Here is a 14838-nt window from a genome sequence, read left to right as displayed (position 1 = left end):
AGCATGTTTCACTGGTGTTTGTATCAGCTTCCTACAGGTGTCCCAGATTTCTCCCAAGGTTCAATGCACTTGGAAAGTGGAAACTCGCCGCTCAATATGACCTCATTTAATCCTGGTATTGAAATGAATTTTGGGTGATTGGATTTAGCTTGACCATATGAAAGTAGAGGTGCGCCTAGGAAGGACTGTGATTCAATCAGCCAAACCACCCCTAGGGATGGTCGGCGACGTATCGTAACCCAATAGAAAAAAAAGAGCCAGCAACGGAAATACATAATTGCACGTGATTGGTAAAAACCAGCATCCTGAACTGTGCATGTGAGTCAAGACACAAGAGACCTGTTGAAATGAGGCCAATATGTGACCTCAGTGTGGACTATAGAGATCCATTTTAACATTGTGTATGATTAGGTTAAAATCAGGATTATCTTATTTTACGCTGTCTGACTGAGAAAGTGCATGGGTGTGTGTGTGTGTGTGTGTGTCTGTCTGTGTTGAAACTGCAGCTGGAGCCCAGTGTACCCAGGATGCACATTTATTTCACATTTAAATTCCAAATGGCTTTTAGAAGAAATGTGAATCTGCGGCATTCTCATGGTAAATCGTAAATGGCCTTGTATTTATATTGCGATTTTACACCAGTGGTTACTCAAAGCGCTTTACAGTCACAAGGTCACATTTAGCATGCACACAAGCAAGCAGACATTTCCAAGCGCTGAGAGCAACTCGGGGTTCGGTGTTGCCCAAGGACACTTTGGAGTGTGGTCCATGTACTGGGGATCAAACTGCCAACCATCTGGTTTGCGGACGAGCCCCCTCTACCTACTGAGCCACAACCTGTATGCTGCACTACTGGAAACCTCAGCAGTGCAGCATAACAACATAGTGCCTCCAGCAAACTGGCCAAATATTGTCCAGCACCTTTCACTGCAGACTGTGGCTAGTGCAGAAATCTGCACTAGGAAGTTATGTGAAATCTTCGCTTTTTAATTACATGCATGTGTCTCTGAGACAGAATACTGAAAAAATAAAGTTTCAGTGCAGTACATAACACACCCAGTGGTGGTAGATGACAGCAGCAAATAATATATTGCTACTGATCATGCACAGCTCAACGCATGTGCATATTTTTGCAAGCACAAACTCAAGCATAAAATGGAATCTTAAATAAAAATAATCCTAAAAACTGTAGAAATATATACAGTGAAGAGAAAGAGAAACAGAGAGATGCAGATTAAAAATAGTCTGTGCTGCTGCTGCTGCTGTTGTTGTTGTGGTTCCAGGTCTCTGAGTTTACTTGACTCCCTGGGCCCCTGTTAATCAAGTGATTAGAAAACAGCTCAGCCTCTGTTAGCAGCTTAACAGGTTGAGTGATCTATGTTGTGATGTTATAGGTCTGAAATGGCACATAAACATGATGATGTTAATCGTTTCAAAGTCATACCACAGCATCAAAGAAATATGCTCTAGGGACCGTCCGCCAGGAAACAGAAGAACACACTATTACACTATACGATCTAATGTACAGTGATATGATATTATTAGAAATGCTTATTCATTTTTTTTCTCCCCTTGTTAACTAAGAACTGAGCGAGCCTGTAGGGTTAGAAGTGCACTGTTCATTTTACTTTAGCTTCTGTTTTATTAACGATTCATTTTTGCATTCAGGGTTCCTTGAACTTATCTTGGAAAAGCTGAAACATCACAGTATGGTTTCCCACTGTCTTATACCGACTAAAAATAAATCAAATAAATAATATTTTCATGCAATTCAAAGACTACAGATTTAAATTCTAGGAAGAAGTCTAGGAAATAGACACAAGTGCTAATTTAAATTTGCACTCCTGTAATCTTTGGACAGCGCAGACTCGTGAAGCACACATTTGATGATGTTCTATAGTCTCCAGTTAAATTATATGGTTGCGTGTGTACATATGCGTCCTACTTCCAAATTCTTAAGGGCTTTGTACTAATCACCAATGAATAAGTAACTGCTGTTTGTTACATAATTGATGTGGTAATACAGTGGCCTTGCTCAGCGAAATATGAATCCCTGGTAATCAAACTGTACACATTTCACGAACAAGGTGCACGCCAAAAACTGAAAGTGTCCCCGGCAGGAAAGAAATACTCTTGTGATCTTTTATGTGGCCTTCAAATGGAACCAGTGAGCTCGTAGACACGGCATAGGAAGTTGTGCGCGCGAAATGCATGCCGTTTGAGTCGTAACATCAGCCCCCACTGCGATGGACTCTTCTCGAAAACACGAATGCATTTTTAAGACGCCATTCATTTTAGTTGTCAACTAAAAACTAAGGCGCTGTTGTTCTTTGTGCATTTGATGCAGAAATCTAATCAGCACGCTGCTAACAATCGCGCGCGCCAACTGCTGTCGGAGGATTTAACATTGAACAGCTGTGCTCAGCTGCTCTCAGCCATTTGTTGTGCTGTTAATTAAATGCTATTATTTTACTGAACTAACACAAGTCTAAATTTATCTGTCCTCCAAGTGTCTTCACACCCTCTTTCCTGCCCCTCTCCTTAATGATCAGATGATTATTAAATTAAATGTTTCAGACTGCACAGAATCAGTAGCCAAAATATAAAAAGTATGACAATGACTAAGACTACAGACTATTAGTACTGCAGGCGTGAACCTCACAGAGGTTATCAATAGGCTTGTGACTCCATTTAGCCTTAAAGATTATCACTTTTGAAATGACGGTAACATGTCATTGTTTGCTTTTTACAAAGTTCACACATGGTTCACCGACTGCACATGGATCTGTACATGAATACACTGCGCAGCTGGTTTTCTCTCTCTCAGGGAAGTGGCAGAGGTGCGGACAGTGTTTGGACGTGTCCTGGAAAAGCCTGAGAGCTTGTTGTTATCCTCAGTAACTCTGCCTTTGTCTAATGGTAAGCGGAGGGTATTCAACTTTGGCAGCAAACAACCTCCCCTGACGTGGACCTTGCTGTGTTTTGCTCTTTGTATATAGTCCTGAGAATAAATTAGCTATTTTATTAGCTAACACACAAGAAAAGAATTACGCATTCTAAACTTTTTTTGTCATTTAATGTTACTCCACTTCTACATGCACACTTCATTAATGATATTAGCAGGTGTTTGGCCAGAAGGCTAAAACACTGGACAAATTAACAACCACCAGGAGATAAACAGTAAGTCACAGCATCACCAGAGTTGTTACTATTCAACCTGAGGGTGGTGTGAGCGTCTGTACCCAGCTTCGTTCCAATATGTGCAACAGTTGTTGAGGGATTTCAGTTCAGACCATAAATGCTGGACCTCACGTTGGAGCTAGATAAAAACCTGTGGATGATGTAAGTTATTAGACCAGTGTTTATTAAAGTGAGGTCAACACATGTGTCCATGACTCCTTACTAAGTTGTTTGCAAATTACTTTTCAAATCCACTGTTAATTGATAAACTTGCACTGACTCATAAAAATGGTATTTATCCACGGAAGTAACTTCTATTTATACATGCACACTTAATTTCCATTGCCCCGTTGTTCAGCAAAACAAACGCACCGCTCTGGCTCTCTGTCCCGCTGGCTTAGAGTCAGTGGGAATTCTGTTGTGTTGTGACACATCACGTCAGTGTTGCCACGACAACTGTCAATCAATCAGCACCGCCGCGTCAGCCGATCTAAAGCTTCATCTGACAAGGCAGCAATCCGAACACTTTTTCTGACGGAAGGGTCTGGAACGCACCGTGTAGACCAGCAAAGCGCAGCCGGTCAAGCAAACCCTTAACCTTTAGCGTCAACAGTTTCAGAAATGGCACACAGTATGTCTTACTTGGTGGCTCAGTGGACTGTAAAAGGCTAGAATCAGCACAAGGCCTCATAATTCAACATGTAGCGTCAAGTTGAGTGAGGGCATGCTTTGAATAGAGATGTTCCTCTACGTCACAGTAAGGAGAGTTTAAGGAAAACTCATTCTCCACCGTGACCGGATTAAAGACTTGGAGCATTATTTGCAAAATGATGCTGTGTCTGCCTGTTATAACTCTAAAAGACAGAGACACATACCACATGTCAGTCATTTCAGCTATTGTGATTGCAAAAGGAGGGGGGGGGGGGGGGTTATAATAGTGCAGCACAATTATGTGCTAATTCATCCAGTAGATGTTGAGATATTTCATAGGACAACTAAAGACCTGCCACTAATGTGACTAGTGACGAACGCTCTTAAACTACTCATAGAGAGCAGGGGAAATCAAATTTTCATCATCCACCTTGACCTTTATAAGGTTTTCTTTCATATTACATTAGATAACTCCCCTACCACGGCACAGAGCATCACCTCCCTAGCCTTGACTCATGGAGGATGTGATGTCATATAAATTAAAGCCCATCTTATTTGTAATATTAATCTTTCAGTGCTATCAGACAAGGCCGTGTATTATTGATGCGATCTGACTGGATCTGGTTGCCCCTGACTTCCGATATGGAAGCTCCTTTGAGTTTCCTACACCTGCACGTAACACGTACTCAGATTGAATTAAATCACCCTGTTCGCTTTGAACTCAAATCAGGTCCAGAAGCTTAACTCCCTTCTGGACGGCAGGATTTAATTACGCTCAATTACCGGGAACTCAAGCGTGGAAGAATATGCTTTAGACTATCTATTACTGACCTTGACTCTCTCCTGACCTTCTGTCTGTCCGTTTAAAACTCAGCTCGTAACTAAAATGCATATGCTTCTGATCCTCGGAGTAAGGTTAACACAATGATTGCTTAAACAGAGCTTATTATATGGACTTTTTGAAACTTTTTACAACAGCTTTTCATTTTGGGGGGGAAATACGATGCCCTACTGCGTAATTTCTGTTAATATCTGCCCTATAAATTTGTTACATTCAGTTTAATAATCATATAATTGTCTCTGTATTTTCACATATACCATGGTTTAAAATCTGGTGTTAGTGACATACCCATAATTCAAGCAAGGATTGCCAGAGCTGAAGAGGAAAGCAACCACAGCAATGGAAACACAGAGTGGTGTATGGTGGAAAAAAATACGGTTCTACGAATTTGCCATTTCCCCATTCAGCCGCACAGTGGAGAGGTGGTTAGCGCTGATGCCTCCCAGCGAGAAGGTCCCGGGCTCGAATCCATGGGTCAACTGGGCCTTTCTGTGTGGAGTTTGCATGTTCTCCCTGTGTCTGCGTGGGTTCTCTCCGGGTACTCCGGCTTCCTCCCACTGTCCAAAGACATGCTGGTTAGGTTAATTGGTGATTCACTCTTCAAAGCAGGGCAAGCCCAGGCGTTTGCTCTTCAGTAGCACGTCTGGATCTAAGCCACAGGTGTCAAACTGATCCGTGAAAGGGCCGCTGTGGCTGCAGGTTTTCATTCCAACCATGCAGCAGCACACCTGACTTGGCTCAATCAATCAACTGAACTGCCTTCATGCAGTCATTTCAGGTGTCCTCTTGCTTGATTGGAACAAAAACTTGCCAGCCACACCCACTGCATGGGTGCTGCATGGTTGGAATGAAAACCTGCAGCCACAGTGGCCCTTTCACGGATCAGTTTGACACCCCTGATCTAAGCACTCAACTCGGACATTTAAATGAGCTGGTGGAAATGCGATCCGATATGGCCTCTACTGTGCCTACTGTTATACAGGGAAGACTGCACGCACACATACTCACACGTACAAACTACAGCGCACTGCACTTATTGTCTTTTCTGCGGCGAGTGCCATTAGTGACCACAGCAAGATCTGATTCGCACTAATAACTGGCTGCTATTACAGTAGTGAAGCCAATAAGCTGAATGTTTTGATTGCCTTCTTGTAATTATTATGCAAAATGATGTTGTCATGTGGGCGGCACGTTCTCCCTCTGCCTGTATGGGTTCTCTCCGGGTACTCCGGCTTCCTCCCACCGTCCAAAGACATGCTCATTAGGTTAACTGGTGATTCTAAATTGGCCGTAGGTGTGAATGTGAGTGTGAATGGTTGTCTGTCTCTCTGTGTTAGCCCTGCGATAGACAGGCAACCTGTCCAGGGTGTACCCCGCCTCTCGCCTGATGACAGCTGGGATAGGCTCCAGCAAACCCCGCGACCCTTCACAGGAAGGGAATGAATGAATGAACTTCCCCATTCAGAGGAAAGATTTCAGTTTAAAAAAATAGCAAGGACAACTCCAGATAAGCACTGATGTGACTTTTTCTCGTTGAAGAAGGGAATGCACAAAAGGACTGAAGGAGATATACTGTATATCAACATTGTGTCGTTTTTTTCACTGTCAGAAGAGGAAGACAACAGTTTAGCTTTAGCTTTAAGGATCAGTAATAAGTTTGTTGCACAGTGCAACATTGAGTGAGAGGAGACTTTTTGAATGGTTTTAAGTTAGTTTCTGCTTTAGTAATGGCATTCATCTTTCTTTATGAGACACGATTCAATGTCCTGTTTTTTGCGGATCCTACGTTGTCGATGGTTTCTATGGCAGTGGCGTCATAACGATCGTATTAAGAGGTGTTTTGAATGAGGGTGCAGGGCATTGAAGGCCTAGGTGCAACGGCCTTCTGCCAACAAATTAATTGCTTTATTCTCCATTCCCTCAAAGTGCAGTAACACGTAGTCCTTTTACGATTCAGTGCAACCAAGTATTTTGTTGTCCAGTAACTGTTTCTGATGACTTGTTATGTTTCTTAAATGTTTTTGCCGCCAGCGAGCAGACAGCATTACTTGGCTGTTTCCCCAGCCAAGGCGGCGGCATAGAATCTGACTCCCACTGGCTGCAGGGCAAAGCTGAGCAAACAGGACGAACAGAAGAACAGAAGAGCAGCTCCAAAACTCTTTGGGGTAGACTGAACGAGTCTCTTTGACGCATGCAGAGTTTTGATACCGGCGGTGAAATGGGATATTTGTCACGAAATGTTAGCGTCAGGATCTGGCAACAGTGAAGACCGTCATGTGTAAGGAAGCGGCTGTGCCTCCGTTCACTTGCTCAAGCATTGTGGAAGAAAAGATGCTGATTTCCATATGCGACAGAGGAAGCATTTCTCTTGGCAAATCTTGTTCAAAGATGTTTTAACAGTCTTTTTATTTCCTGTGGTGCATCTAAAACATCCCCTCTGGCTTCTGGCAGTATCAGTTCTCTGTCCAATCCGCTGTTCATCCATGAGTCTCGCACAGTGCCTATCGATGCTCAGGTGGTAAAACAGTGACAAAGATTTCATCTGTCAACCTGCTGACCTACTTTGAAGTCAGTCAGTGGTCTCTCTGGATTCAGTTCTAGCCTGTTCCTCCTTCTACCCTAGGATTTACACCTCAAATGGAGTCCTTTTCTTTCTTTGTTGTTTGCTCCCATATGGTCCCTTATGTATTAAGAATATGTACAAATTTACATTTGCAAATAAAAAAAAGAGCACTCATTTCATCCCCATTGTCTGTCCCTGTCTATGACTCTTGTAATTTAGCCCACTTTTGGATTTTGGGCGGGTCACAGAAGAAAAGAAGAGTTTCGAGAGGGAGGTATAGAAAAGAGTCTGGAAGCAGACAGTGGAATAAAGTCAGACACAGGGGGAGAGTCCAGAGAGAGAATGGGAGACAGTTTGAAGAGGCAAATACCCACAGTTGGTAGCAGGAGGTGGGAGTATGAACAACAAAGAGATTCTTTCCCTGGCAGCCTTGGGAGAGAGCAAAAGTAAAAAGGAGGGGGAAAAAATACAGAGAAACAGAGGCTGGGATCCAGCTGAGTGTTTAAGCAGGGAGGAGAAGGAGGAAGCCGAGTGAGAATAAATATGCTGCTCCTCGTATGGCTCTGTCTTGCCTTCCTGCACTGCGCTTTCTCTGGGTGCCAGTAAAGGAAGATGAAGAGAGGTGGAGAGGTTGCCTGTAGTGTGGAGTTGGGGAGGGGGGCGGTCAAGGGAAATTTGTGTCACCGCGTAATGAGCCGATGAGCCTGCTGACAAATAACGGCATTATTTTCACGGACAATTCGTCATTTGGATCTTGATACAGACTCGCGTTCCTACCGTTTCAGCTAAATGTGCCTTTCCGGGTGTTTGTGCATTTGTCGGTTACTTCAGAAAAAGCATCTCACTTGGTTCTCAATAAATCTCTCGGGCTATTGTACATTCACGCTGGGTTCACAGTCTTATAATTAGCAGAAACCGACACGAAAATAATTACTGTTCCAGAGTTTTTAAATTATCCATCCAAGCCTTTCTTTTATTATGAATTTAAATGACATATTAATGTAATGCATGTAAAAGAATCACTGGCCATTAATTATAAATCATTCATTAATAGTTAGACCGTCCGCTCAAACAACACTTTCATTTACTTTAAATGAAGTAAAATCATAGCGAATCTGCGATTCTTTCCCCTTTTAAAAAATGTAACTTTTAAAAATCAAACAACCGCAGATGAGTCTAAGATTTCGTTTTTCACTTGACTGTAAGGAGTTTATTTTTATGCAAATACCCACATACAGACGCTGTCTTTTTCCCACATACCCTCACAAACGCTCCCGTCTTATCGAAAGCACACACATGCAACAAAATATATTCATGTATTCAGTCTTTCGTATCTATCTCCCACATGCAAAAACAGTTGCTCACCCACCGCTCCTGTAATTATGTGCTCTGACATGAAAAAATCTACTTAAATTGAGGCTAACAAACTTTGTTGCTGCATTATCGACACAAATGCCTAAAAATCCAGAGGCGAGATTGACACCGTTCGGAAAAGCAAGCGTGAACGTGATGGGCAAAAGTAATAGTCGGCCGTATCATTTCACATTCTTCTTCTGTCTAAAGTGATTTATGACACCGAGCGGGTTTATGGCCATATTCATAGCAGATAACTACTTTTTTTGGGAGAAAACATAACACACAAGAAATGGTTTCCAGAAGCAGGAATAAGAGCTTAATATAGACAATCAGTAGCTATCGAGGCTGAAGGAACAAAAGACAAGCATTAACATATACTCTGGGAAAAAAAGCAGGGATTTGTTGCTAAAAGAACATAATGAAAGGAAAAGAAAAGAAACTTAAAGTTGACTGTCCAAAAATGAAAAGTAGCGAGGAGAGAATGGGGAAAAACATGCAAATTTCCTTTCAGACTGGTAGCGCTCATTACAGCTTATTAGCCCCAGTCTGCATAAAACAACCTCGCTCATTATTTCGGGTCACTGCCTTAATTGAGTTGTAACTTGCGAGATCTATAGCCAAATGCTAAAAACAGGGATGGAGCTGCATTTACTATAAGCAGTCACTGTTTGGATGAGAATTAAAACAGTGCCACAGTGGAGGCCCTTTGCTGTACACCCATAGGCAGCACTATGTAGTCTGTCATTTACTCTGCGGTGGATTTAATTCTCTTGTTGATGTTACAAATCGCAGGACTTATGGGAGAAAGTGTCAGTGATGGGAGTTCATGTTTTCTGCTAAGTGGGTTTTCATGCAAATTTTTATTGGGTGTGTGGGCGGGTTCCTCACCTAACAGAGTGTGAGCGCGCACAAATGTTTTCTTTCTTGCAGAGTTTAATAATCTCAGAGAATCTCATTGTCTCTTATTTTCATCATGCGTAGGTGGGCGTGTGGATGTTTATGTCTGCTCTAATATGTAGGAGAATCTTTTTTTTTTTTTACTTTTTTTTAAATAATTGTATGGGAGACGCCGCAGTCTTGTGCCCGTGCCCATCTGTGTGGGCACTGCTTTTCAGCATCACCTCGGAGCGTCTCTGAGGATTAATGAGGGGTGTTTATCTGCTTGCACTCTGCATACAAGAGCCCCGGCTTTCCCTAATCAGGCTGCAGGTGGGTTTTTCTCTGCAGTCAAGCTGTGGAATGCTGACGAGGTCAGTTCACGGTGCCATGGAGTACTTTTGGAGCCACACAGTTGCAATTTCTTATATTGATCTGTTGTTTTTTTTGTTTGTTATAGTTAGCCTTCAACGTTATGGGCTAATGATTGTTGACACAGAGCGGCGTTATCTACAACCAGATTGGGAATGTGAGGCTAATTAAAAATAATGAGCTGTGGGTAATATCTGGGTCCCAGCCATAAGAGCTATGGATATGTCTTTACAGCTCAACGTATAAATTCACAACAGGAAAGCTTCACAACCTGCTGGACAACTACCAGACAGTGATCTGAGGACAAACTCTGCATCCACGTGAGCTTCAGCAGACCTGTAGACAAGCACTGGTGTACAGATGGAGGGTGGGGGTCAGTTCCTGCTCAGGAGCAAAGCCGGTATTGGCCCTTAGGCAAGGTCCTCAGAGCTGCTTACTATCTCACTTACCCCCTATTAATAACAATAAAAGAGAAAAGCTCATGAGTCACACCGGCTTGGAAGTCACATGGTTCAAAAAGGTGCAGTTTACGAACTGAGGCATGAAAAAAATCTCTGTACTGCTATTTGAAAACTAGTGATGTTCGATACCATCCATTTCCTTTCCGATCCGATACTGAGTAAAATTGAGGCTGGTATCAGCGATACCGATACGATACTGATACTTTGTGCAAATACACCTTATGTGTCTGGTAAATCTTTAAAAAAGTAGCGTATTTCAAATCATATATTCATAAAGAATACAAGAGCTGAAATAGCTCCTCACATGACTCCGTTTACGCTCTGCCATTGTGTCTACAGACTGAGTGATTGACTGACTGATGGAGCAGCATGCTGCCGCATTACGGCGGAAGAAAAAGTAGTTCCCACCAATCGCGTATCATTTAGAGACAATCTCAATAGTTTAGTTACTTTCTACTGTGTTCCTGTTAATGATATAGAATACTTCAAATGACTGAAATATCAAAAATATCGATATTTTGATTTGAGAATCGATTTTTGAGCATAGAGATCTGGTAATGATATTTCAGTATCGATCCGCGTATCACTATCGAAAACATGTAGACGAATAAAGCGTATATTATATATATCCATCAGTATGTCAAGTATATACGAATGACACCGAAGTTGCTGTGACACAGAGAGGAAGTAGAGTACATAGTTTAATAGTTAAGTAATAAATAATTGAATAGAAATTGCAGAAAAATTAAATAAGTGCAAGTGTGTGTACTTCATTTTGATGTTTTGGTGTATTCACTGAGCAGCACTTTAACAGGACTCATCTCCTATTTTTCTTCAGATCTGATTTCCCTTATTTTTTTTCTTTCTGATGTTCTTATGTTTGAAATAAAGGAAACATGTTAGAGCAGTGTGAATGCCTTAGAACTTTATGATTATGATTATACTTAAAAGTGATTGATTGAACTGATAGAAGCGAACGTGTACTTGACAAGTGTACAACGTACAAAATACATGTGATTAAATATCAGTCTCCTCTTACAATACAGACTGAATACAGCACTGATTAGACTGTCTGAACTAACATGAACATGTTGATCGAATGATATCTTCTAATTTACAATTAATATCCTTCTTCACTGGGATGATGTTAGTTCGCTGATAAAAATTAATTCAGAGTCATTAATTGTGTTATCCAGGGACATTAGTCAGACTTTAGTTTTGTTTGATCTTTTTGATCTGGATCTGGATCTTTTTTTTTTTTTTTTTTTTGCCGCCGTGACTGGTTTTGGAAATAAGAAAGAACTCGTTCAGTTTAGTTTTCATTCACATTTTAATGGTATTAATTAACTTTTGCTTTTTTAAGTTGCTTCCTGCAATTCCTGTCTGATTACCGTTTGTAACAACGCCTTTTAGATCTGGATGGGAAGCTAAATTAAGTCGTGCTATTATCTCCAGAGAGAAGATATTAATGCGAGAATTTAAAAAAAGGTACACCAAGAGACACCGCATTACAGAGCAGCTGAATTACACTTCTATTAATTATATACATTCTTTATACTTTACCAGAAGTGCTACATCTGTTTTATTTGGCCTTGTCAGGCTCACTATCGTCTGATTGTGAAGGTCTAGCAAGCCATGCTGCAGGGGGACGCCAACTCACTGGGACGCATGGGATAGGAAGAATTACAATTAAATTATCTGTCTGTAATCTGTTGCATAATTGGAATTTTTATTTTTTTTTCAGTTCAGGTGCAGATTTTAGAAAACAACAAATAATTTATTCTTTTTTTTTTTTTTTCTAGCAGGGATGGTGTGGTGGAAAGCACAGAAGAAGCCTCTGGGAGCGTGTCAGCAGGAGAATCAGAGTTAATGTTAATGCTTCTTCTCTAATTAATGTGTATAAATGATCACTTAATGGTTAATTAGTAAGCTAAGCTGGGGTGACAGCAGTAATGTTACAGCCATGGTTGAATTAGCATCTGTGGGGTGGTGAGTGTTTGAAGTAAGATACAGTTTGGAGACACGATGCGTGGTTAGAAGACCAACTTGCTAAGCATTGTTTCTCTTTACATTTTATCCATTTACCAATCCATCAGCATGTCCACAGTAATAACCACAGGTTTATGCAAATCTATATATTAGATGGCTTGTTTGAAATATAAAGAGAAATCTAAACTGCTGCTGCTGCAGTTAGTAACCGGACCTTCATCCCACTATCATGTTCAGTTCAGATCAAGTTAATTCCCAATGGTAGACCCGGACATGACTGGAGCAAGAGCAAAAAGGTGTTATGGCTCTCTACCACAGTGTTTGTACAAGTGAGAACAAAAGTTCAAGGCAGAACAAATATTGGATATACAATGGAAATGCTAATAGGGTGAAAAAAAATAAATGTGGTGTTATACAGCACGGTTGCTCTGCAAAAACTCGCTTTAAAGTGAATCTCAAAGAGTTCAGTCCTGTATGAGTTATTGGTGGCAACAGCAAATGTGGTCTGATACGGCAGGTCACAAAATGCTGCGGGTCGCAAAACAAACTATTTTCATTGTTGGCCTTTTTCCATCATTGTGTGACCAACCCTGATCTAATTTAATGCTGCACATGGCATGAGTTTAGGGAGAGCACAGTGAATGGAACTGGATACCTTGCTGAGAAGTTGGAGATGTGCAGCCTGTCGTTTGCAGTTCTTCATCTCCAGCTCACTGTGGCTGCTCCCTCTCTGTTACTTGGTGAAATAATTCAAAATGTATCAAAAATGGTGATTGTCCTGTTTTATAGATGCATTTTGGAATAATAATTGTGGTAAGCTTCACCTGTGTCAGGCTACTTCCTGCTGGGGATGGCTGCTCCCATCAAGGCATTGCTATGGGGTGGGGGTGCCTGGTCTGGTCTAGGTGGGTGCTACATGTCTAAGTTACATCCACACAAATGCCAGGTCCAAAAGTTTCTCAGCAGAACACTGAACTGTCACAAGATGGTCAATGGTATTGACTTCATCTGTCAGTGGTTTTAATGTTGTGGCTGATCGGGCTGGTGTTTCAAATAAAAAAGATGAATCTGTCAGAAGATCAAAACAAGGCCATGTGTTTAAGTCTTCATCTTTTAAATAATCCCAAAAGATTTACTTGTTTGAAAATCAGCTCATCTGTAATGTGGTTTAAGGCCACACCAGCAGCAACTGGGCAATTAAGATGAAATTCTATGGATGAGTCTGCTCACTTTAAATCTGTTTCTTTTCACATTGTACTGACGCTGCAAAAATAATGCATTGTTAAACATATTCAAATGATGGCCCCCCGAAGCGAGCGGTACAGCACAAACTGTTTAGGTTAGAGACGAGACGAAGACGATTCCTGAACTCCTGGTGCTATGTTGTGAGCTTACCACCCGGTCCGCAGAGAGAGGCATTAAAAAAGAGGGGCTTGTTTTGCTGTCCCACATCAACTGGCCTACTTGATGGGGATACAAAGGAGAAGGGAGGAAAATCATACTGGGATTCAACCGGAATAGACGGAGGATTGTTTCTAACTTCTGAGAAACCTCTCCTGCAAGTTGTCTCACATTGAATAGTTGCATCCACACACAATCAACACAGCCATGTGAAAGAATACGCAATAAACAAAACTAATATGCATGTTTTATGTCTATTTGGCATTTTTTCCAAAGCCCAGTGAATGTATGGCCTAAAAAGAAACCAGATTGCGAAGCACAGGCCTATGAATGTATGATCATTGTATGTAAATATCATTTTCTTATTGTGATTTCAAGAGGTGTAAAATGTGTCAGACTAGCCAGAACTAGCCTACAATTTGTTCAAGGAAACATGTATTTCCTGCACTCTTCCCATATGCCGCTTGTTTTAGTGTCTTGCTGATGAAGACAGATGCTTGGACTGTTCTTCAAAAGCCAGATGCTGGCATTATTTTTCTTCTGAGAAACACATAAATGTCAAGTTGCCGTGTTAGTTGATCTAACTCCCGTCAAGAGATGACTTTAAAACAAGAAAGGTAAACAGGAATAACCTTAGAATGGTGTGTCATTGCGATAATATTGGCTGATTGTCACTAAACACAAACTATCGCTGCGTCTAATGGAAATGAAATTGGCACACATCTGGTCATTAACCTAAGTATTGGACGCATTTTGTTTTGGTGGTCTGATGATGACACTAGGATTTATCATCTGGGAATCCGGAACACCTGCAAGTTTTTTTGCAAGGCAACCTCCAAATGGGGTGTGATTGGATCTCAAAGGGTCCTTAATGCGTCTTGAGCATGTTCAAACCTGTACTTAAGCTGTTTGCTCTAAATAAATGTGTCTACCATAAAACCTTGCACTAGCCTTCAAATCTTACTCAAATAGCCATGATTTCCACAATGAACATCAGCACACTTATTGGAGATTAAGTGACTGATACCATAATGAAGAGAAATATGCAGTATTTTAAGTGAGGAGTTAACTTTGTGGATGGAAATCAAATGGATCCAAATGGATTTTTTTGTAGCCTCAGTAGGACTTTTTCCACGACTTCCAAGCTT

This window comes from Chelon labrosus (assembly GCF_963514085.1).
Source record: "Chelon labrosus genome assembly, chromosome: 22".
Taxonomy (NCBI): Eukaryota; Metazoa; Chordata; class Actinopteri; order Mugiliformes; family Mugilidae; genus Chelon; species Chelon labrosus.
This window is presented reverse-complemented; position numbering follows the sequence as displayed.